General features: G+C 43.4%; 1 long non-coding RNA gene across 1 annotated transcript in view; it reads right to left on the bottom strand.

Moving 5' to 3' along the window:
- Window positions 1-5,268: 5,268 nt before the first annotated feature.
- Window positions 5,269-24,694, bottom strand: part of LOC147015366 (uncharacterized) — a 41,046-nt gene continuing 21,620 nt past the window's right edge. The window contains exons 2-4 of the long non-coding RNA XR_015050302.1: window positions 9,678-9,762; window positions 8,497-8,543; window positions 5,269-6,378 (exon numbers count right to left, since the gene is read on the bottom strand). This is a non-coding gene — a long non-coding RNA (uncharacterized LOC147015366). The remainder of the gene's footprint in view (window positions 6,379-8,496; window positions 8,544-9,677; window positions 9,763-24,694) is intronic.

Here is a 24,694-nt window from a genome sequence, read left to right on the forward strand (position 1 = left end):
CTTTCAATCGTTGCTGCATTTGTTGATGCATCTGTTGCTGCTTTTGCTGTGCCTGTTGCTGCTTGAGATCACTCTGTTCCTGCTCGAGATCACTCTGTTGCTGTGCAGCCATCAATAGCTGCTGCATCTGTTGCTTCTTGAGGAGCAATCAAGCTTTTCTGATTTACATTCCATGGCAGCTCTGAAAGAGGCTTTGGTTGCTTCTGTTCTAGCCTTCAATATAAGCAAGGATCTGGAAGAGTTGGACGAACCCCAGGAGCCAGTGACAGACGACATGTGAAGCCAGCTCGATATGACAGCTCTGTCTGCACGGTGGCGAGACAAGCATGAAGTCAGGTTTTTACTATGTTGGAAGGGCCTCTGCATCCCGATTCTTTTCGAAAAGAATGCTCCAGGTAGCTTACCAACACTTAGAGGTTTCAATCACTTTTTCTTTATTTTAAAACACTTCAAGTGCGACGGTAAAAATCGTGCTTTTTCCACACACAACTACCATTCCGACAGAGAGGGAAGGGCTGAACCCCCACGCCCCTCCCAGAAGAGATGATGCAACACATGGGTGGAGCATAAATACTGTATACATGAGGCAAAACATGAATATGTATGAGGAAAGACATGGGTGAAGCATAAATATACATTTTACATTCAAACTTGGGAACATCACATCAGTATTGCCAAGAGTGTCACATTCCAATTTCAGTCACAAAATTGGTGAGAATCGTAATTTCAGGGTCAGTGAATAAAATGGAGCACATACATGTCAGCATACATCAGATAAGATTGCAAATTGTATCAAAATGTTGGGAAAGGGCTCATGGTACAAATTATTGATGAATGATACTATTTGGCTGCATGATGTCTTTGAATAATTAAATGTAAAACTATATGATTGAAAATACTTCATTTTGAGTGGCTTTAAACACTTATTTCGATCGCATTTGAAAGTTCATTGTGGCCATTATATTTATTAATGGTGCATAATTTTATAACAGTAAATGAGGAATTTAATATCTTTGCCAACAACATACAAAATTTTGGTGAAAATACTTGTGTACATTTTATATACACCATAAACTGACAATGACAATATACACTTTGGGTGAAAAATCTGGCAATCTGTGGTTTTAAGGGTATGGTTGTATATGTGGTGATAAAATAGAGAAGGCAAAGAGCTACACATTGTTATCACACATTTTACATCTCTAAAGACCCGAGCCTTGCTAAAAATCACAATTACCCTTGCTCCCTCTGAATGAGAGCGATGATGAAACTTTTGGGGTCTGGCTCAAGGGTGAATGGATGGCTTCAATAAACTTGAATGATCACCCCATAAGGAAGGTTTCTTCCAAATTTTGTGAAAACCCCACAGTTATTAGTATTTTCTTTATGTTAATCAATGGATAGCAGACAATGTACGATGCCACAAGCTTCCTGAAATGTCGATCCAGGTTGGTATATGAAGACAGGCAGGTGATGCAAGTTCTGAGATAAACCCAAAAGAAACCCAACAAGGCTGCTAACCAGTCTTTGCTAAGTAACAGATCCCCAGGACGAGAGGTATTGATAATGCCCAAAGCAGTGCATTTTACAATCAATAGATATTGGATGAGATATTGAGATTCTAGTGCATAATGCAATGCACTTGATGACACTATGTATGAAGTTTTGCGATGTTGCGAATATCTTGGGAGTGTAAACAACATTAACACCACCACCAACAACCATGGCCCAGCACAGGATGTGCAGTCTAAGCTTGGCTTGGATGGCCAGGATGAATATGGGTTCAGCACAAGACGGGCCGTGGCTGACTTCTATTCCAACGAGCAAGAGCAACTGGGCTTCTGCCAATGTCTCAACAAAACTAATGTTCGCAAGAAACTTTATTTTTAAATCATAAACTCAATGGTGAAGTTGCTGTCTTTATTTGAAGTAAAACATCGTATGAAATAGAATGAAAAAATGAACAAAATAAAGGGCAAGGCTTAATTCAAAGGCTTATCGTTTGTTAATGCATATAACAAATTTACCTCGAGCAAGAATATTGCTCTGTGTAATGACAATAACAAAGGAGGGGATGGGACAAAGTTGCGTTATCGGTTATCATGCTATTTGTATTCATGGAGGAATACGTGACTTTCAAAATGACATATGAATGCGAAACAACAAGGCCTTTTGCAGATGCACTGTGTGTGCGTTTTCAGTGACTCGGTTCTGCTCGCCGGGTACTTTTATCCTGCTGCGAGCACTAAATCGATAATTAAAAATCGGCATTTTAACAGAATTTTCAGCATTTAAATGAAAGAATGGCCAATTTCAAAAAAGGATAACCATAATTGTTTTGCTCCTGAATGCAAATCGGACTCAGGGAAATACGACAAATATCGTGGATGACACAGAGAGGTGTTTACATCGTATAATTCCTTGTTAATACAATTAGTGGCCGCAGTGATGATGTATAAATAAAAAAAAAGATTCATACACACACATGGACACTTCAACTTTTAGCAATAAATGCAAAAATCTCGTATAATTCCTCTTATGGCCCCAGAACCAAACAAATAATATATTTATAACTGCCCTCACAGCTGCCATAGCTCCCTCCTCCAAACATGATTAATAGTAAATATCATCATTTAAAACTTACCCTGTACATTCACAAGCCCCAGATATATCCTTCCCTTCAGTGTTAAGAAGCACCCAAACCAGATACACAGAACATTCACCATCAGCAATCCATCAGGGGGTTGTGCTGTCCACGTCCGTCCACACTGGTCTTGCAACAATCCACATGGTCGGGAGTTTGTACTACGAGCAGCTTCCCATTCGGCGAGCTGAGGAAGTTCTCCAACTCTTTCATTGTGCAGAGGAACAGCCCTTTCCCTCAGGTACTTTTCCAAGTATTTTCAGATTATTTCAGAAGCTTGGTGAGCCATTGGAAGTAACAATCCATATCTACCACAGACAATGGGCTTTATGATGCCGCGAATGCAGGCGTTTCCTGGGGTTACTGTGCATGGGCACCGAGCATTCTGGGGTGGAATACGTCATTTGAAAGTCACGGATTGGGCCATCTATGAATACAGTGGGCTTGGATGCCACTTGCTGATAATATGTCCTACAGGGTGTCACATAAGATGTTGAATGAACGAGATGACCAGAGAAATTGCCGTCATCTTATGATTACGCTTCAGGCCGACATTCATTGTACTATCAAGTAATCATTGCATTACCTTCCACTGCATTCAGGCTGAAGCAAATATGGAATTTCATGATCAGAAAATATGAACACTACAGGTATCATGGCTAAGAGCCTGGTGTTGGCGCAGTGGTTAGGGCAGTGGCTTGGGATCCAAAAGGTCCTGAGTTCAAGCCCGTTGGGCCACTGAATTAATACACCAGGGGGTTGACTCAGCCTGTCATCCTTCCGAGGTCAGCGAAATGAGTATCAGTACAAGGGGCCGGTGTATACCCCAGTTAAAATAGGTGTACCATATCCCTGTGTCGTAAGAGGCGACCAAGGTTGCGTCAGGAAGGGCATCCGGCGTAAAACATGTGCCAAATCACTATGCGCATCATACGGATGATCCGCTGTGGCGACCCCTAACGGGAGCAGCCGAAAGAAGAAGAACAAGAAGATATCATGGCTAACCGGTCACAACAAACATTATTTCAAGGACAGACTTTACCAAGCACCAGACAGTTTTGGAAAAGTTAAGATAGGTTTTCTGTTGCCCTGATGAAGGAAGGGATAAAGCCTGAAACATTGGCTTCTCCGTGCTTCCCACGGTGGTTAGCATACCACAATCAACAGCCTGTCGATTTAATTGATTGTACCACCTGTCTGCCAACACAAATCGACACGAGCGTTCACCAGCAAGACTCGTTCTTCATTCAGCTTTGTGTGAGCTTGGATTTTGGGATCTGACATATCTCAAAACACAAACACATTTGTTTTGAAAATTATGAGAGGTTCCAAAGTTATGTTCAATAGGATTTGCCATGTAAACTGGTAGGGGGAGCTTCATCACGGCAATTGCTTAACCATGAGCCTCAACAAAAAAAGAGCCAGGAAGATGAAACTCAGGGCTGCAGTAGAGCAGGAACATTACTGAATAGTGAGTGAGCAGACATTTGAAAAACTACTGCAAGAGAGACAACATCAATGGTAGCTAATATTTTGACCAATCAGCACTCAACACCAATAGGCATTTCTCCATGGGTGTATTTCCAGATAATTCAACACTTTTTTGACCTCCAGCTTTATTACATATTTGAACCATGTCTGAGTTACATAATGAAACAGCAGCTTCATAGTCATTGTTTAAAGGTCAGGAAGGACAGCTTCAAATACCTTTCACGGAAAGTTATCACTAATAAATAATTTTCCTTTAAGTTCCAGGTGTAACAGTGTACCAATTAGTGAGAACAATCTGTGATGTCTGCTTCACAATATCAGTTATGTGGTCTTCCTAAAAGGTAATTTTTGGTTGAACTTCCATAATAAGATATGCTCCTGCCTTCTGTAGAAATCCCCAATCATAATTAAGCAAATTTCATATTATGTTTCCAGTTAAAAGGACAGAAAAACTAATTTATGAGGTGCTGGATGTCATCAAAATAAAAATGTATTTTCAGGAGGCGTTCATGGCACAAGTTTCATCTTAATAAAACAAAAATGTCAAAAATAACCGTGACTTTGTGAATTGAAAAATTGCTTCGGTTATCTCGGGTTTATGGTTGAGAGAGACTTTGTACTCTTCAAACCTTTTGCAAACATCCTTGAAAGCCCGTCAATGACAAAACACAATGGTTCTTTGTGTTTATTTTTTATGTCTCATGTCAGCACAAAAAACGAGAAAAAAGCAGCTTTGGAGGAGCCGCTTGTGGAAGAACTAGTGAGCTAGGCCCGATGCCAGTTACTCCCACGGCTAAGTAAACCGGCTGCAAACAGCAGACAGCAGAGTCCTTCCATTTCTGTCTTACTCCTCTCATTCGAAATTCATTGTTCTTCCTTAGAAACAGCAAATTCTTCAATAAACAAAAATTACCTGATAAACGCATGTTGGTATGATTATCCTGGAAGCTGTAAACGTTCTCCCTTCAACAGATCTCCGAATGTCTCTGTTCCCTACTGTTTTTGTGCTTTCCTCTCCTGCCCCTCTTGTGTCCTTATCCCTTTGTTATATTTTGCATGTTAGCTCTTATATGAGCCTCAACAAAGTATATATATATATATATATATATATATATATATATATATATATATATATATATATATATATATATCTGCTGATGCAAAATGGCATCCATGGTTATCAGATTTCACGTGCTCAACCAATTCACACACACACACACACACACACACACACACACACACACACACACACACACACACACACACACACACACACACACACACACACACACACACACACACACACACACACACACACTTAAAACAATCTTTAGCTAGGTTTTCTTAATTATTTGATTCCAATGTTTGCTAACAATGCCTTGTAATGAATGTCTTAAAAGTCAGAAATGTCCAAATGGGAAATATAAGGACAATATTGTGCCATTACAAATATTTTGTTCTTAGTCAATGTGTCTGAAAAATGATGTGGCCACCATATGTCTGGGTTGACAGGTATTCACACTCGCCTCCGAGATTGTCGAGCCTGGGTTTGGATCCCGATCCAGCGACAAAGTCACCCTCTTTTTTTTTCACAGGCAGGGAGAGGCATCAATGTCATCAAAATAAAAATGTATTTTCAGGAGGTGTTCATGGCACAAGTTTCATCTTAATAAAACAAAAATGTAAAAAGAACCATGACTTTGTGAATTGAAAAATTGCTTTGGTTATCTCGGTTTATGGTTGTGAGAGATTTTGTACTCTTCAAACCTTTTGCTAACATCCTTGAAAAGCCATCAGGTTTGGTCACATTCTACAATGTTGAAAATAGAAAACATGAAATGACGAAATTATAAAATCGGACATGGCTTAAAGGTTCTGTATCCATGAGAAGTCATTTATATTGTACATCCTATCAATCGCTAACAATAACATGTTTACATATTAGCCAGGGAAATAAATTAAATATATTTGGTGAAAACGAGGAAACCCTTTGGCTGTGGTGTACAAGGCAAAACATATCTCAAATGTCAATGAAATCAAGATGCAAGGAGCCCATTGTGTATCGGTGCCAACACATTCTCACGGACTGTCTGACAGAGTCACTAGCACAGCAAAGGTGTCAGAAGTGCTGGTGGTGGCTCACTTGGATGTCTGAACCCTGAAACCAGTATGTAGAATGTCAAGCACCAATGGTATCTGGAGATCAAGTCCTGGTTCGAGTCATGGAAGCTAGTAGAAGAAAGCTGTTGGGATAGATTGGGGAAGCCGTATAATGAATGATAGGAGTAGGAAGGAAGGAATAGAGAAGAATGATAATCAGCTTCACATATTGGTAAAAGAAGAACATGAAAATGGAAATCCATTGAGAATGCTTCTATAACATGGCAGTGATATTCACCATTATTTTGAAGAGTCAACATACATTTAACTTGAACAAGATAACAAGAGACATCTCTTGAAACACAATGGTTTAAAGACATTTTATGATTACACTAACGGGGAGTAACCCGTAAACAAAGGTAAGGATCAGTAAGCAGCAAACAATTGTACCTTGTTTAAAGATCAAGGATAAAAAGGAAATCCAAACAAAAATCGATAATTGCAAAGATGTTCAAGAGAATGAATGCTGGTTGTTCCTGACGGCACACAAAAAAGCAGTAGATAAACATTTAATTAATTATAATTTACCATCCAGAAAAAGAGAGAGGAACTAGAGATTATGGGATTATAACTCGAGAGAACTAAAAAGAGAGAACAATTTAATTCATACAACACCTGACTCCAAGCAATCTTTTGAAAAAGGACATGGGAAGAGTCTTTTAAACTCTCGCTTTGCGTTTCTGAACACAATCTATGTTTGTTTTGCTTGTGAAGCTTACATTACAGGCGTGATGATAACCATATGAATCCAATGGGTCAAACAAAACAGTCCAGAGCTGAAGAGGCTCTGCTGAGATGCGTTTTTCGTCGCCATCGAGGTTTATTCCTGCATTTGCACAATTGAAAACCTTCTGCCAGCTCCTTTCGGAGAAAATGACGATTTTGGAACAATTTTTGAGAAACAGATTCACTAAACAAACAGCACTTGGCGTCGCCAAACTTATCAGAATGCAGAATCTCACGCAGTTATTCTGCCATCATAGCTTGAGGAAGCGTGAATGCTGATTCTCATAGTTACTCTGCCCTCAGGGCATGGATATTTTTTCCCAAATACTGCAAAATGGAAGGTTTTTGAAAGTGTCAAAAAGGTGATTTGTGTTTTACAATGTTGAAGTATATAAATTGAAATGAAATAAACATTTTAAGAGTTGTGCAAAAAAACTTTTTCGGAAGTTTACAGTCGTTGATGCAGTGGCTTTTACACCACCTTATTTAATACATTACATTAGTTCTTCATGTTTGTTGTTTTTGTCCATTATGACGTCCATAAAAACAGTACACCACCTTATTTAATACGTCACATTAGTTCTCCATGTTTGTTGTTTTTGTCCATTATGACGTCCATAAAAACAGTAAGTTTTCTGTTTGAAATGACGTTTGGAATGACTAAAAAAATATTACCTGAAACCTCTCTGCACATGTGTGATCAGGACAAATTCAGAGCCAAAGTACTGCTAAACTACAGGTTCGTTTTCTGATTCGTGTTCAAAATATAACATTCAATTTTAATCAAGTTGTTCCTCGATCATAAACCAGATAATTTGTCGACAGACCGACAGACACAAAGTGAACCAATTGCTTAACCCTGCTTTTCGCTTCATGCACGTGGGGTAATTTTAAAAGAAAAAAAGAACCTGCAGTGTAGAGAGACTGAAGGATAAGCTCAGATGTCTATGCTTTAGACACGACTTTAAAAATGTTTCAGACTTCGGACAACAGATCCCAAAAGTGATAGAAGAGCATCAGGTGCTTCAAACCTAAAGGAGAGGATCCTCAAACAAAGTTACAAGTACACCATATATTGAGTACCTTATCATAGCAAAGAGAGAACTAGACCCAGCAATTAACATCAAGATGGGTGCTCTCTGTGAGCAGCGAGATCAGAAACATGATGAGCCAAGGAAAGGTCAGCACAGATGGAAAGTCTAATGGCCTTTTTGCACTGGAAAGTTAACTGTGCCATTCAGAATCCTACCTGCTGTGCACAACAGCAGATACTTTGTCTTTTTAGCCCTCCCATCAGGACCTCAATCACCACCAAATCATGTCACCCCTGCCCCATCCATGCATGTCATCTTTTGTATCCTCACTAACCATACCTAATCCAACCTCATACTTGCAGGTTGCTGTGTTTCCTTCCCTCCTCTTTTCCATTCACCATTCCCTTACTTATTGTGTCAAACTGTAGCTCCAGAACTCACTGTCAGTAAGTTGCCTTTTAACCCCGTTGATTCGCTCTTCCATGAACCTAGATTTCACACACACAAAAATAGTCACTTTAGAGCTGGAGGCCATCCAGGACTAATAAAATCATTTTATTTTGGAGGCATTTTGCAGCAGCTGTAGCTTCAGAATTATCTGATATTTCATCACATAAATTCCTGTGCAGTCTGACAGCTTTGCACAGATCAGAATGCAAAAACAGATGTCACGATATTGGGCTAGGGTTTTCAAGGACAGTCAGGCAAATCTTTCTCAATGGAGACAAATTCAAGGGGTAGTAGAACCTACAGTGGGCTAGCAGGATGGCCTGAAGGTACACACAATTGTCCCTCAGCTGTCTAGCCTGGGTTCGAATCCCGACCCAGCTATAAACTGTCATCCTGGTGTTTCACAGGCAGGGTGATTCATCAATGTGTGGGCTGTCCCTTGGATGGACGTTGAACGGAATCTGCTGGCATTAGTTGGTGGATGTTAAAAATCCCACAGTGTCTTTCGCAAAGAGAAGGCGAGCTGTCGCTGGCACCCTGGACAAATTCCTGCTCAAACTATTGCTAGGAAGGCAATGGCAAACCCCCAGCACAACCTTTGCCAAGAAACTTCTTTGGCAGCACTGATGCCCTGTAACAGAGTATGGTACATCATCTGGTCCATCAGAATCAATCAAGAACTTATGGCTGCTTCTCAGTTTATAGGGATAGCAACTTCCCTGTTCAGTCAATATTTTCAATCTTTGAGAGTTGATAGCTTAATTGACAATGTTCCCAAAAAGTTGTCAACCTGCACAGCAATCTTTACAATGATATCTCAGATAATTTTGAAGCTGCAGCTGCTACAAAATGCCTCAAATACTGTATAAAGTGTTCTTTTTTGGCCTTGACACACCGACATGTTACACCTCTGAAACCACAATTTCCAAAATATTGGGAGTTTAGTGGTAAATGAAAGATGTTCAGATAAAACAGGAAAAAGGTAAAAGAATTCCCACTGCTACGACTACTACTAATACTACTTTGACGGCCCTAATTATTCCATCATTCTTGTGGGGTTGCCTTTGGAAACTATTTTGGCATATGCCATTCACGAAGTGGCTTGCCAGACTGGACGTTCAACTGAAGATGCAGGGATCTGCCCTTTGTTCAGGGTCCCGGTGATAACTCACCTATTTTTCATTTAAGGCACCGTGGGATCTTTGGCATCCACCAACGATCAGTGGTTTTAAACGGGTCCTCCAGTCGAACGTACATCTGTGGAACGGCACAAACATTAATGCCTCATCCCATATGCAAAACACCAGATTAACAGTTTAAAGCTGGGTTGGGATTGAAATCCAGGCTCGACATCTCACAGGTGAGTCTGCACACCACTTCGCTATCTTGCCAGCCCGAATAAAGATTTGATCGATTGTCAAGAATTTTGATTTCAATTTGAGATTACCTCACAGGTTGAGTGAAATACGATATCAATACCACCTCCATTGGGCAGGATCACCCCCAAACCCTGGGCAGCTCAAGCACATAAGCAAACTTTGATGGAGATTGGAAACAGTTTTTGATTCTATAAGATTCAGAAATTAATACATGAAATGACACGTGCGAAAAAGGATCTTTTATGACACATAATATGGGACTTTCAAAAATATTACACCCCAGAATGGTTGGCGCACATACACAGAAACCCCAAGCAATGGGGGTCATCGGGGTAGGTTAGATCAGGTATAGGAGTATGCACCAGAGCAGTGCATCACTATGTCCACTTTCCACCAGTACTTCGGGGTGCTCTGTCTGGTGAAACTGCTGCAACCATGAGGCATGTGGTCAGTCTGTTGGCCTCCTCCTCTCATGGGGCTCCCTCACTGAGAGAATCTGGTGAGCAGGATCAGTGTCAGGCAAACAAGCCAAATGTCCATCCAGCTGCAGCTGACATTCACGGAGCATACAGGTAACAAAATCCCATCTGAGTCTCTCTCAGCAAATGCTCATTATACATAAAGTCTGACCAGCGAAATAGCCAAGCATTCTCTGAAGAGACCTGGTACCAAAGGCGTTAAGTATTTGTCTCAGCTCCTTGGTCAGGGTTCAGTTCCACATGGTCCAGTGAATCCAAGACTCCACAGGCTCGACCTCGATGTCTATTGACATCTAGCTCAGAACATGCAAACACATGAATGTCACTGCTAAGGGAATTGAATCTTTTTGTGACCTCACCATCCTTGCCAGAGACATGTACAGACAAGATAGTAGCATCCAATATGTGAGTGAAAGCCTGGATTTTAGTCTTGACCCAGGAGACCCATAATCACAGTGGCTCTGACTCCTCATTCAGCCTGCGTTCAATGAGGACCCAAAAAGCAACGATACGAACAATCGCTGACCTCTTTGGTTTAAAGTCAGACTGCTCTGGGGTACTGGTGCTCAAGCAGATGGTGACGAACTCTATGAAGAATTATGCGAGTAAAGGCCTTGCCCGGCACTGAGAGTAGCGTCACCCCTTTGTAATTATTGCAGTCCTGGCTATCGCTCTTCCCTTTCCAGTGGGACCCAAGATCCCTCTTCCAGTCAGTTGGGATGATACCTGTGCTCCAAACAGAGCACGTGACTGCATGCAATGACACGAGTAAAGCATTTCCACCAGCCTTGAGAAAGTCAGCATGGATGCCACAGATCCCAGGAGCTTTGCCCCCTTTCAATTGGTTCACTGCAGCCTGTGTTTCCACAAATGAAGGCTGTTCAAGTTGATTGGAGGGTCAGCAACAGGGATAGTTAACCCCTGACATCCAACTTAACAGCTGGTGGGTCAGCCTGGTAAAGCTGCTAAAAGTAACCGACCCAGCAGGACTTCACTTCAGACTCCTCTGTCAAGAGTGCACCACTCTCTGCTCTAACTGCAGTACACTGAGGTATGGGCTTGGAGGAATGCAGTTCACCGATTCCTCAAGGCAGTAATCACTTCACCACAGATATACATTTATATGTATGCAGCCTGAGGCTGTTTGGCTGCAGCATTTTCTGGGGGCACTGTTGTGCCACTGATGCAATGGCCCGGTTACCAGCGTGCTGGTACTCATTTTGCCAACTTTGGAAGGATGACAGGCTGATTCAACCTTACCTGGTGTTAATTAAATGGCCCAACAGGGGTTTGGACTCCAGACCATAGGATTTTAAGCCAACCACCTTTTCCCTTAAGCCAATAACAGGCCTTCACTTACCTTGGCAGTGATATTCATGTCTTTGCTGGCTGTGAGTCAGAGATCAATAGACGTCTGGGTCGGGCCTGGGGAGTCATGGATTCATAGGATAATTGGGTATGGCGCTGCCGGTACCTGTGCGGGAGGACGAAAGTCTGAGTCTTCAGGTCCTGGGTGCTTCCTGTCTTGCTCTATGGATGTGAGACTTGGACTCTGACCAAGGATCTGAGATGGAGACTTAATTCCTTTGGTACCAGGTCTCTTTGGAGAATCCTTGGCTATTGCTGGTCGGACTTTGTGTCCAACGAGTGGTTGCTGAGAGAGACTCAAATGAGATTTGTTACCTGCATAGTCCGTGAGTGTCAGCTGCGGCTGTGTGGACATGCGGCTCATTTTCCTGACGCTGATCCTGCTCACCAGATTCTCTCAGCGAGGGAGTCTCATGAATGGAGGAGGCTAATGGGCCAACCACGTGCCTCGTGGTTGCAGCAGGTTGATTGGCATTTCGAGGAGATGGGGATGGGCCATGCATCTGCCTGGGAGATGGCCAGACGGAGGCCCCTGGAGTACTGGTGGAAAGTGGACACAGCGATGCGCTGCTCTGGCGCATGCTCCCATACCTGACCTGGCCATAGATGATGCTCTACCTTTTCACAGATTCATTGCACATAGACCTCCTTGTCTTCCCGAAGTGAACGTGCACTTTTATGTCTCAGCTACCTGAACAGCTCAGCTCTGCTATCCGGCCTGGCCCTGAGACACTGGTCAATGGTATTTAGTATCCCTTGGGAGACAAAGTTCTTTTTCACCTGATGGTGGGTTCCAAGATGCCAAATGGCAACAACAAGGATGGTAGTCTTGAAGGCACTCCGCAACCCTTTGGAATCTCCTGAAACACCCAGATACCTTAGACTCCTGTAGTGATTAAGTTTTCTTCACATTTTGCAAATTTTAGGAATAAAGCAAATATGTGAGCATTAGTAGCCAATCAGTGGAGTCCTTTCAGAGAGAGCCAAAAGACTAGTGGACACTGCAAGGCACTCAACGGGAGCTCGTAACCATGACATGTTAGAAGAAGCTTTTCCTTTCAAGCCTTTTCTTATTCACCAGTCACTCAACATGTCAATATTTAACAGTGAGTTTTGTTCGACATCATCAAGACAATTTAGCGAAGTGGATTTCATTTGTTTGGTGAACAACTACGATGAAAACAAACGAGTATCCTCTTATGCTTGCAATCTTGGACACCACTTTAAAGCCACAGCTTCTTGACACCAATAAATCCTTCCTTCTTCACCAACCGCTGGGGAGATGACAGAGGAATAATTATCAGCCAAACTTCATTTACAACACGTCATTACATTTTAAATGTGTGAGATTTCTTTTGTTCTGATTTAAATCCCATCATCATAACCAGCACACTGAAAGGAATAATCACAACCCCCCACTCAACTTGTTCAAAAACTCCTCAGCTACCCTTTCATCCTTGAGCATGCCAACATCCAGCCTATACTGGGATGGTACCATTCTCTTGGATTTCAGCTGCAGATTTAGAGTTCTTACAACAAGCCTGTGATTGGTATTGAGGAACTGAGCACTCTGGTAGACCCTGCAGTATGGGAGCAACCTCCAGTGACTATCAACGAGAACATGAATAATATTCTTTGCCACACCACTAGCATTGGAGTAATAAGTCCAACGATGATCAGGGCAGCCAAACGTATGTCGTGTGTGCAAGGACTGTTGCCTAAAATGGCTCACAAAGCTTCTAAAATAAGCTGAAATTACTTGGAAATGTACGGTCAGAAAGTGGGTGTATCTCTGTGGAACGAAAGAGTGGGAGAACTTTCTGAACTTGCCCAAAAAGCTGATAGTCTGTAGCTCCCCATATTGCAAACTCCTGAGGCCACATGGGTCTGACATAGCATAATAAATTATGTCATAGAACCTTTGGGCCTGTCATAGAATAATAAGTGTTACTGTTAGAACAGCTGCAATAAGCTCCAATTCCCCCTTATCTTCAATCCTGGAAAGACGGGCTTTTAAAACGGGTATCCTCATGATGAAATGGACACAAACTTTTGCTCCAAGTAAATCGATTATTAGCTTTCCAAGCAAGCAAATTGATTATTAACTTTCCAAAAGTACAATTTTTATTAACAAACGGCTCGAGGCCCTGCTTCCTCTTCATGTGACAGGTGGGTGGGCATGTCTCCTTTTAATAATAGTAACACCCACTCCCTCCAGCAACAGAAAAAGTTTCCATACCTGCTCCCTCCAGCAAGGGTCAATGGTTAAACCACTTTCATGATTCTCCGTGTGCAGGTGAAAATCACAAGTTATCTCCCCATTCTTGCTGAGGGGGGGGGGGAGGAGGGATTATCTTGTGCCCATAACCTGACCCTGGGTACCCCGAGCATGTATGCAAAATTTAGTGGAGATAGGCCCAGCCATTTTACTTTCTCTAATTACAGATGTACAGATAATTGCCTTATTTTGTATTAGCAGGGATACCTGTGCTCCGCACAGGAATCGCGTGGATGACGGTGGGTCTGAAGGAGTATATGTCACAGTTAATTGTAAAATTGTAGAGGCTACCACACATACACTGACGCACACACACACTGACGCACACACACACACTGACGCACACACATGCACGCACACACACACACACACACACACACACACACACACACACACACACACACACACACACACACACTGATGCGCACACACACACACACACACACGCACGCACACACACAAACACACACACGCACACACAAACACACTTTTAATAGTGTGGATACAATATTCACAACATAGAAATCGAACCCGATTGTGTTTATACACCGCACAGCGTTTAATATTCTCAACATAGAAATCAAACCCGATCGTGTTTATACACCGCACAGCATTTAATAGCGAATGTAGTGAGCTTCATACTCAACGCGTGCACATGAGAGAATAGTAAACAACAACAACAACAACACAATACCCTGGCAATTTGGAATCCGTGTCGTCGGTATGACCCTTTTGCTTCTGGTATTTGTCATGGGGAATGATGAGTCCCTGGAAATAAAGGCATCCTCGGAGACATGAAAGACCCAAATATCAGACATGGTGGATATTTCCTCTACTGATTTTAATAAAGATAATTCCCGCATCATCAAAAAATAATTTTTAATCGTGATTTACATTATTTGATCGCTGATCCCGAATCCAGGCCGAAGTGATGTAAAAACGTTATACAGTAACAATAAAAATGGTTTTTATAATCATGGTTATAACAATAATGAACAAAGAAAATGTTAATAAAATATGACTTACAGATGATTATTATATCATTATATGGTATAATATACTCTTCTTCTTCTTCTTCTTTCGGCTGCTCCCATTAGGGGTCGCCACAGCGGATCAATGATCCGCATAATGATTTGGCACAGGTTTTATGCCGGATGCCCTTCCTGACGCAACCCTGGTCGCCTCTTACGACACACAGGGATATGGTACACCTATTCTAACTGGGGCATACACCGGGCCCAGTACACTGGTACTCATTTCGCCGACCTCGGAAGGATGGCAGGCTGAGTCAACCCCCTGGTGTTATACTACTTGGTGTATATGTGTGTGTGTGTGTATATATATATATATATTCAGTGGCCCAACGGGGTTTGAACTCAGGACCTTTTGGGTCCCAAGCTGCTGCCCTAACCACTGTGCCAACACCAGGCTCATACGGTATAATATACATACTGTCATTTTTGCAAGTGTGTCGAATGCTCTCCTCTTCTTCTTTCGGCTGCTCCCTTTTCGGGGTCGCCACAGCGGATCATCCACATGATCCGCATAGTGATTTGGCACATGTTTTACGCCGGATGCCCTTCCTGACGCAACCCTGGTCGCCTCAAGTGTGTGTGTGTGTGTGTCGAATGCATGTCATAATTCAGAAACCGAGAAGTCGGAAGTCATTGTCTTCAATTGACTGTAGCATTATTTTTTTCATTCTATTGCAAATGGCGTTGGCCCCATGTCAATCGGCTGAACTTGAAAAATTAACGTTACGAAATCAGGTGATGACGTCATAATTCGGAAACCGGAAGTACAATTCTTTTACATCGGGACACTCCCGGGTACATGTTCTGTCAGCATGTGAAGTTTGGTGAGGATCAGTCCAGTACTTTTTGCGTGCATAGGTCACAGAGAGAAATATATATATATATATATATATATATATATATATATATATATATATATATATATATATATATATATATATATATATATATATATATATATATATCTTCTTCCTCTTTCGGCTTGCTCCCGCTAGGGGTCGCCACAGCGGACCAACTGTCTCCATTTTGCTCTATCCTCCACATCTTCCATTGACACTCCAACCACCCGCATGTCCGCCCTCACCGCATCCATGAACCTCTTCTTTGGCCTTCCTCTTCTCCTCCTGCCTGGCGGCTCCATCTTCAACATCCTTCTCCCGATATACTCCGTTTCCCTCCTGTGCACATGTCCAAACCATCTCAATCTCGCCTCTCTCACTTTGTCTCCAAACCGTCCTACCTGCGCTGTCCCTCTAATACACTCATTTCTTATCCTGTCCATCCTCGTCACTCCCAACGAGAATCGCAGCATCTTTAACTCTGCCACCTCCAGCTCCGCTTCCTGTCTTTTTGTTAGTGCCACCGCCTCCAAGCCATACAACACAGCTGGTCTCACTACCGTCTTATATACTTTCCCCTTCACTCTTGCAGCTACCCTTCTGTCACAAATCACTCCTGCAACTCTTCTCCACCCACTCCATCCTGCTGGCACTCTCTTTTTCACTTCTCTCCCACACTCTCCGTTACTTTGGACAGTTGATCCCAAGTATTTAAACCAATCCACCTTCCCCACCTCAACTCCTTGCAACTGCACCATACCACTACCCTCCCTCTCATTTACGCACATGTACTCCGTCTTACTCCTACTGACTAACATTCCCCTTCTCTCCAGTGCGTACCTCCACCTCTCAAGGCTCGATTCAGCCTGCTCCCTACTCTCCCTACAGATCATGATGTCATCCGCGAACATCATGGTCCATGGAGACTCCAGTCTGATCTCGTCCGTCAACCTGTCCATCACCATTGCAAACAGGAAAGGGCTCAGAGTCGATCCTTGGTGCAATCCCACTTTAACCTTAAACCGGTCCGTCATTCCTACCGCACACCTCACCGCTGTCACACTGTCCTCATACATATCCTGCACGATCCTCACATACTTCTCCACCACTCCCGACTTCCTCATACAATGCCACAACTCCTCTCTTGGCACCCTATCATAAGCTTTCTCTAAATCCACAAACACACAATGTAACTCTTTCTGGCCTTCCCTATACTTCTCCATCAACATTCTCAAAGCAAACATCGCATCAGTGGTGCTCTTTCCTGGCATAAACCCATATTGCTGCTCACAGATCGTCACCTCTCCTCTCAACCGAGCTTCCACTACTCTTTCCCACAACTTCATGGTGTGGCTTAACAACTTTATCCCTCTGTAATTTCCACAGCTCTGCACATCACCCTTATTCTTGAAAATCGGAATCAGTACACTTAATCTCCACTCCTCCGGCATCCTCTCACTTTCCAAGACTTTATTAAACAATCTGGTTAACAACCCCACTGCCATCTCTCCTAAGCACTTCCATGCCTCCACTGGTATACCATCTGGGCCAACCGCCTTTCCACTTTTCATCTTCTTCATAGCAGTCCTCACTTCATCCGAACTGATCCACCCCACTTCCAGATTCACGATCTCCACCTCTTCCAACCTTCTATCTCTCTGATTTTCATCATTCATCAGCTCCTCAAAGTACTCCATCCACCTTCTCAACACACTCTCCTCGCTCGTCAGCACATTCCCATTTGCGTCCTTTATCACCCTAACCTGCAGCACATCCTTCCCAGCTCGGTCCCTCTGTCTTGCCAATCGGTATAAATCCTTTTCCCCTTCTTTTGTATCCAGCTTCTCATACAGCTCGTCATATGCCTTTTTCTTGGCCTTTGCCACCTCTCTTTTTGCTTTTCGACGCCACTCCTTATACTCCTGCCGACTTTCTTCATCTCTCTGACTATCCCACTTCTTTTTAGCCAACCCCTTCTTCCTTATACTTTCCTGTACTTCCTCATTCCACCACCAAGTCTCCTTATCTTCCTTCCTCTGTCCAGATGTCACACCAAGTACCTTCCGAGCTATCTCCCTCACAACTTCTGCTGTCGTTGCCCAATCATCCCACCCATCTTTACCACCATCCAGCGCCTGTCTCACCTCCTCCCTAAATTTCACGCAACAGTCTTCCTCCTTCAGCTTCCACCATCTGGTCCTTGGTTCAGCCCTCACTCTCTTCCTCAACCTCACCTCTAAAGTCATCCTACAGACCACCAATCGATGCTGTCGAGCTACACTCTCCCCTGCCACAACCTTACAGTCACTAATCTCTTTCAGGTTGCATCTCCTACTTAAGATGTAATCCACCTGTGTGCACTTACCTCCACTCTTGTATGTCACCCTGTGTTCCTCCTTCTTCTTGAAATACGTGTTTACCACTGCCATTTCCATTCTTTTTGCAAACTCTACCACCATTTGCCCTTCCACATTTCTCTTGTTGAGACCGTACCTCCCCATCACCTCCTCATCCTCTTTATTCCCTTCCCCAACATGTCCATTGAAATCTGCTCCAATCACCACTCTTTCATCCTTGGATACACTCTCCACCACTTCATCTAACTCACTCCAGAAATCTTCTTTATATTCCATCTCACACCCCATATGTGGGGCATATGCACTGATGACATTCATCATCACCCCTTCAATTTCCAACTTCACACTCATCACTCGGTCAGACACCCTCCTCACCTCCAATACCCTCTTGACATGATCTTCCTTCAGGATTATCCCGACACCATTTCTCCTCCCATCCACACCATGGTAGAACAGTTTGAAACCACCTCCAATGCTCCTCGCCTTACTCCCCATCCACTTGGTCTCTTGTACACACAGTATGTCCACCTTTCTTCTCTCCATCATATCAGCCAACTCTCGCCCTTTGCCAGTCATCGTCCCAACATTCAGAGTTCCAACTCTCACCTCCACACTTCTACCCTTCCCCCTCTCCCACTGCCTCCGGACTCGCCTTCCCCGTCTCCTTCTCCTCCTTCGCCCAGCAGTAGCACAATTTCCACTGGTACCCTGCTGACCACCGGTACCGGTGGCGGTCGTTGGTAACCCGGGCCTCGACCGATCCGGTATGGAAATTCGTTTTGTTGTCCGCATAATGATTTGGCATAGGTTTTTACGCCGGATGCCCTTCCTGACGCAACCCTGGTCGCCTCTTACGACACACAGGGATATGGTACACCTATTCTAACCGGGGCATACACTTCTACATAACCGTGGCATACTATTCTAACCGGGGCATACATATACATACACATATATATATATATATATTAGGATCACTTCTCTTTCTTATATCATGTAAACCATCACAAGCTCTACATGAAAACAATACTTGTTGCTTATATATAAAGATATAGGGTGGAACAATTGTATGGTGGTGAGGTCGTAAAGAAAAATGGAGCGTCACCCCAGAGGTCGGGAGTTCAAATTTGACAGAACACACCAGCTTTAAGAGATTAGGATTCTAAGCTTCTGGAAGCTGAGCTAGAATTAATGTCGGTGTCAGATTATCAATGAAATCCCAGCTAGCTCACTATTGACCTTCAGTGAAAGGCAGCACCTCAACAGTACAATACATACGCAAATCAGTTTATCTGGGGAAATGATAGCAGATTACGACATCCATCTCGCACTCTAGCACTAAACCAGAGACAAAGTATGCTAGTTTTCAGAAGAAGCGATGTAGTTCTCCATCACCTTGAAAGTTCAGGGCCAAGGCATCATCAAGTAAGGTTATGGCATCTATCTTCTGGAAAGCAGAGGATATTTTACTGGGCCGCCTGCTTGGAACGCGTAATTCCCATCACAAGACCATATTACAACACTTTTCCAACGTAGAGATGAGAAGAAAAAAAAAACCCCCACAATAACTGAGATCTCATAATAACCCCAGGTTGCAAAGTGCCATCTGCATGTCAGTTCAGTCACCTCTCCATCAAATGGATTGTTCAGATAAGGCAACAATGGGTTTATATCTCTTTGAGGAATAATAATTATATTGCATAGCAGCGGGAAGATAAAGATAAAGAGAGGAATTCTGCTGTTGGGTTAACTCAATGTTGATGTAAATGTTAAGAGTACTTACAAGAATAAGTGGCTGAAATTTTATGGAATAAAACAAAGCAGTTTACACCAAAGGAATAAATGAAAAAGATCAAGAACTGCTGGAGAATGTTAATTGGTTTAAGGACATTTGACACTGAATGTTATGAATAGTCAACTTTGAATCACCTCATCAAATAAATTATATCTCTGAAGTCTTGTACATAAGAATGAATTGATGGGTTTTTACCATTCATAAATCGGTCCCATTACCCAGAAGCACCATATGCACATTCATGAGAAGTCCACGTCCATGACAAATTGTGAGTAAGGGATGGTGAGATGGCAGAGATTTGAAGCAATTAATTTGAGGGGATGGGGAGATGGCAGAGATTTGAAGCAATTAGTTTGATTTACAGAGGAAAAAGTAATATTGTTGTGGGCTGGGAGTCGGTGGGAGGAGCGACCGCTAGGTGGAGCAGTAGGGTTTTTCCACCGAACACCCGAATTGCAAGGTCGTAACCCTTGGATAACTCCAAAGGTCACGGGTCCCTTAGCAGACCGTGGTCGCCAATAATTTGATGGCGTGGGGAAGGGTTAATTGCCTAATTTCAATATACCTAAGTACCTAGGTCATCTAACTACCGGGGAAAACCACACCCTCGACGGGCCTCGGGCGGAACGGGCCATTTACCGAGCCCGATCCGGGTGTAAACCGAACGGGGATTACCAAGATCCGTCGGTCCAAATGAACAATTACAGCAACAAGGCCTCCCTAATTCCCAATATGCACCATGCTAAACCAATGAAAGAAAGTGACAGACGAGCTGGTACATTGAACAATTTATAATGGGTTTTATTTATAATGGGGCAGGGAAGCACATAAAGAGCAGAGTTAAACTGACTATCAGAAAGAAATGCAAGGATGTACAAGGCACTTAAAGAATTGCTACTTTTAGACTGGGCCCACAGACACACACGCACACACCCAAAATAAATGGTGGCCGCAGCCTTTATTTGGCCCTTCAGCTCGGGAGGGAAGGCGAGCTGAGGGCAAGAGCCTGCACTTGCACCTGTCCGCCTCGTGCAGTCTGGTCGAGCTTGTCCGGTGGCGGGACTTGAACCCGCACCGATATACCAGGCACCAAGCACCAGGGATGAGGGATAGAGCGACGGACGCCAGCCAGCACGAAGGCGGACGAGGCGAGAGACAACGAGGCGATCAAGGCCGAAAAAGCTTCCACTGACCAGATGACACCAGGCGAGGCAGACCCAGACAGCCAGACAGAATGCGCCAATCACCCAGCCTCTCTTGAGGTGGGAGGTATTTCTTTCCTCACCACTCGCCTCCTGATTGGACGGTTGCGTCGCGCGATTCATGCCCTTGCCCTCATGGGCGGAGTTGGCTCTGGAGCGAGGGGTCCCACCCACGTTCGCAGCCAGAAACACGTGTGCAATGGCGACAGGGTTGAGTGAGGGACGGTGCCGCTGTTGTTGTTGTAAAAAAAAACCCTGACTAAAAAATAAACCCGCAGCACACATGAAATTCCCATTGGACATAAGGGACGGGACCTTAACTATAAACACATCCTTATCGAAATAACTGAAGTGCGGGGGCTGCTGACTGTCTGTGTGCAAAAGGCTTCCAAATCCGTAACACTACCCCCCCCTCTTTTCTATAGACTCGTCCTGAGGTGTAGGTTCTTCCCCTCATACATTTTACCGACGGATCCCTGAGTGCGACATTTGTATACATGTCCCAAAAATAAAGAACCTCGTGCGCTGCGTAACTAAACTATCAGACTCACACGGACAACTTAACTATATAGCTGGCACTAAGAGAAACACACAGGTGGGTTGCAAAATATTTGCAATTCTAACTTATCTATTTACACAAACCATGGCCCAGGACCTGTGATCTGTGGGGGAAAACGCACAGCAAAGTCAACAGTTTGTGTGGGTGAGTGCACAGCAGCATGAAGGTCAGGCGTCTTCATGGACTACTCAAAAGGTCCCTTTTGTCACTGAGCCTTCTCTTTCATTTCAGTCTTCAGCTGCTGGAGGCAACTCACCCTAACACGGCAAGCCATGCGCCATCCCACAGGCCATTTGAATTGGCCTTTAAGCAAGAAGACAAGGAGGTAGCTGGGCTGCACAATGCAGTCTCTGGCACATGAGAATGGATGTAGATGGACAGGATGCAAAACACAAATGAACGCATGGGCTGCTCAAATGCAGTCCTCGTGTATGGCTGCCTGCAGGGCAGTCCTTGCAAACACACTGAAGAGATGATCCTGGCGCACATGGTTGAGATGGTGACACAGGGGCAATGCAAACAAGGGCAAGCAGGAATGGGGTCAAGGCAAAGGCAGGCAACAATGCATGGCAAACGCGGACCAGCAGATGCAACACAACAGGCCGGCATATGAAGCTTGCCGGCCTCTGGTCTGGTCCGTGAGGTTCTGTGGAGGGAGTGCGGTGGTGCCGGCCGCTCCGAAAACGGGCTCGGACCTACCCTACTGTCTCCCCCCAATCTCTCGTCTTTGCCTGTCTTTGTTCCATACCCACTCCCTTAGTTTGCAACAAGAAAATTTAGACTTCCCCATATTTATTTATTATCTTGCCAAAACGAAGTTTTTGCAAGATAAGATATGTTAGTCAGCTTGTATGTTTTTTTGTTGTTGTTTTTTTTTTGTTTGTTTGTCTGTAATCACGTATCGATCACTCTGCAGAGCACAGTTATCATTGGAAATTTTTGTAACTTCGCATATCAGAGTCCTATAGAGGTCCCTTTCAGCGCATAAAATTTTCAAGGTCAAGGTCAAAGGTCAAGGTCACTTTGTCGCAAATCAGGGGAGTCGACGAAACCCTTACTTTTTTGAGTAATTTTGATCGGATTGTCTTCAAACTTCATGGGAATATAGTTCATGCTCTGGCGCTCAGCTGATTAATTTTTGGTGGCGATCGGCCTTGACCTTCATGGTTAGCGCTGGAGGTCGAAAGTTTTTGACCCCAAGGTCAAATTTTGAAATCTTAGATACCATATCGAGTAATACCTCATCTGAAAGCACTTGATAAGTGCTTTCCAGATCTGTCAAAAGTTTGACGCTATGACGTCATAACGAAAAAACGGATTTTTCATGAAAATTTTATTTCCTCAGTTATCATCAAAATCTCTTGATATTGCATGTACAACAGTCCTGGAGAGATACCATTAACCGTACGAAAATATAAAGGTCAAGTTCAAAGGTCAAGGTCACAAAAAGGTCAAGCATCAAGGTAGACGAAACCCTTATTTTTTGAGTAACTTTAATCGAATAAATAAGTCACTCAAGTTCACATTTTGGCAAGATACTGGTCACCCTGGGGGTGACATTGGTTTATTTATTACCTTCGCATTCTGCGAAAGGTTATGTTTTGGTCGGCGTGTATTTATTTATTTGTAATCTTGTGATTCGTATAACTCAAAAAATATTAAACCGAATTGCATGAAATTTGGTGGGATGATTGGTTATTATCCAGGAAGCATTCGATTAGATTTTGGGATCGTTCGGGTCAAAGGTCAAGGTCACGAAAAGGTCAAAATCGTCTTTTTACGATAACACGGTCAATTTTTATTCAATTTGCATGCAACTAACGCCAAAATGTTCAGAATTCAACGCCTCATCTTGTGATATGCAATATGACACAATGACGCCCATACTCTTGTTACCGGTTAGGGGTCAAAGGTCAGGGGGGTCACGACCTTGAAAAATATGCGGTTTTTGTCATAACGCGGTCAATTCTTGTCCGCTTTACATGAACCCAGCACCAAAATGTTCAGAATTTAATGCCCAATCTTGTGACACAATGACGTCATAACACATGTCACCGGTTGGGGTAAAATGTCGGGGGGGGGGGGGTCACGCCCTTGAAAAATATGCGGTTTTCGGCATAACTCAGTCAATTCTTATTTGATTTGCATGAAGCCAGCATCAAACGAGATTACCTTCTCTTGTTGAAACGTATTCACCGAGCTTGCGAGTGAAGACTCGCCAAAACGATGTGAGTTGATTTTTGTTTAGTCCGTAGCCCCCGAAAGTCGGGGGGGGGTCATGACATTATAGATATGTGGTTTGTGTCATAAGACCATTCATTTGAAATCAGTTTCCCACACTCATACCAAGAACAAAAAAAGTAGTGGCGGCGAAGGTATGCGCTCTATGAGTGCCCGTTCTAGTTTTTATTTTATAATTATTATATATATATATATATATATATATATATATATATATATTTCTTTATAATTGTTTGTCCCTAACCCTCCTACTGTCCTTGCCCAGCTAACCTATCCTGTCTGTCTACTCCCAACCCCTAAGATCCTTCTTGAGGGGAATAAGGAAGAGACAGGTGGATCCGTCTCGAGGCCCAACGTAGCCTCAGAATAATCTCCACAGAGTTCAGCAATCTTCTCACAGTGAGTCCAGCAGCCTACGGAGAGCGAAGGGATGGATGGTGCGAAGGGGTACATTTCCTATCTATCCTTGCATTTATTAAACTTTAAACTATCCCCGGGGCTTTTCAACACGCCTGTCTCTTTGAACTATTGGTTCAAGAAACCATGATTCCCATCGCCTGTGTTGGTGTCCATTATCAATTTGGGCCCTGCCGCAAATTTTCTCTCGTGCCTTTGCACAATTTCGTGGCTGGGCAGCGTGGCTCAACTGGCAGGGACA

This window comes from Eptatretus burgeri, chromosome 12 (genome assembly GCF_056783735.1).
Source record: "Eptatretus burgeri isolate ZD-2024b chromosome 12, Ebu_testis_v1, whole genome shotgun sequence".
Taxonomy (NCBI): Eukaryota; Metazoa; Chordata; class Myxini; order Myxiniformes; family Myxinidae; genus Eptatretus; species Eptatretus burgeri.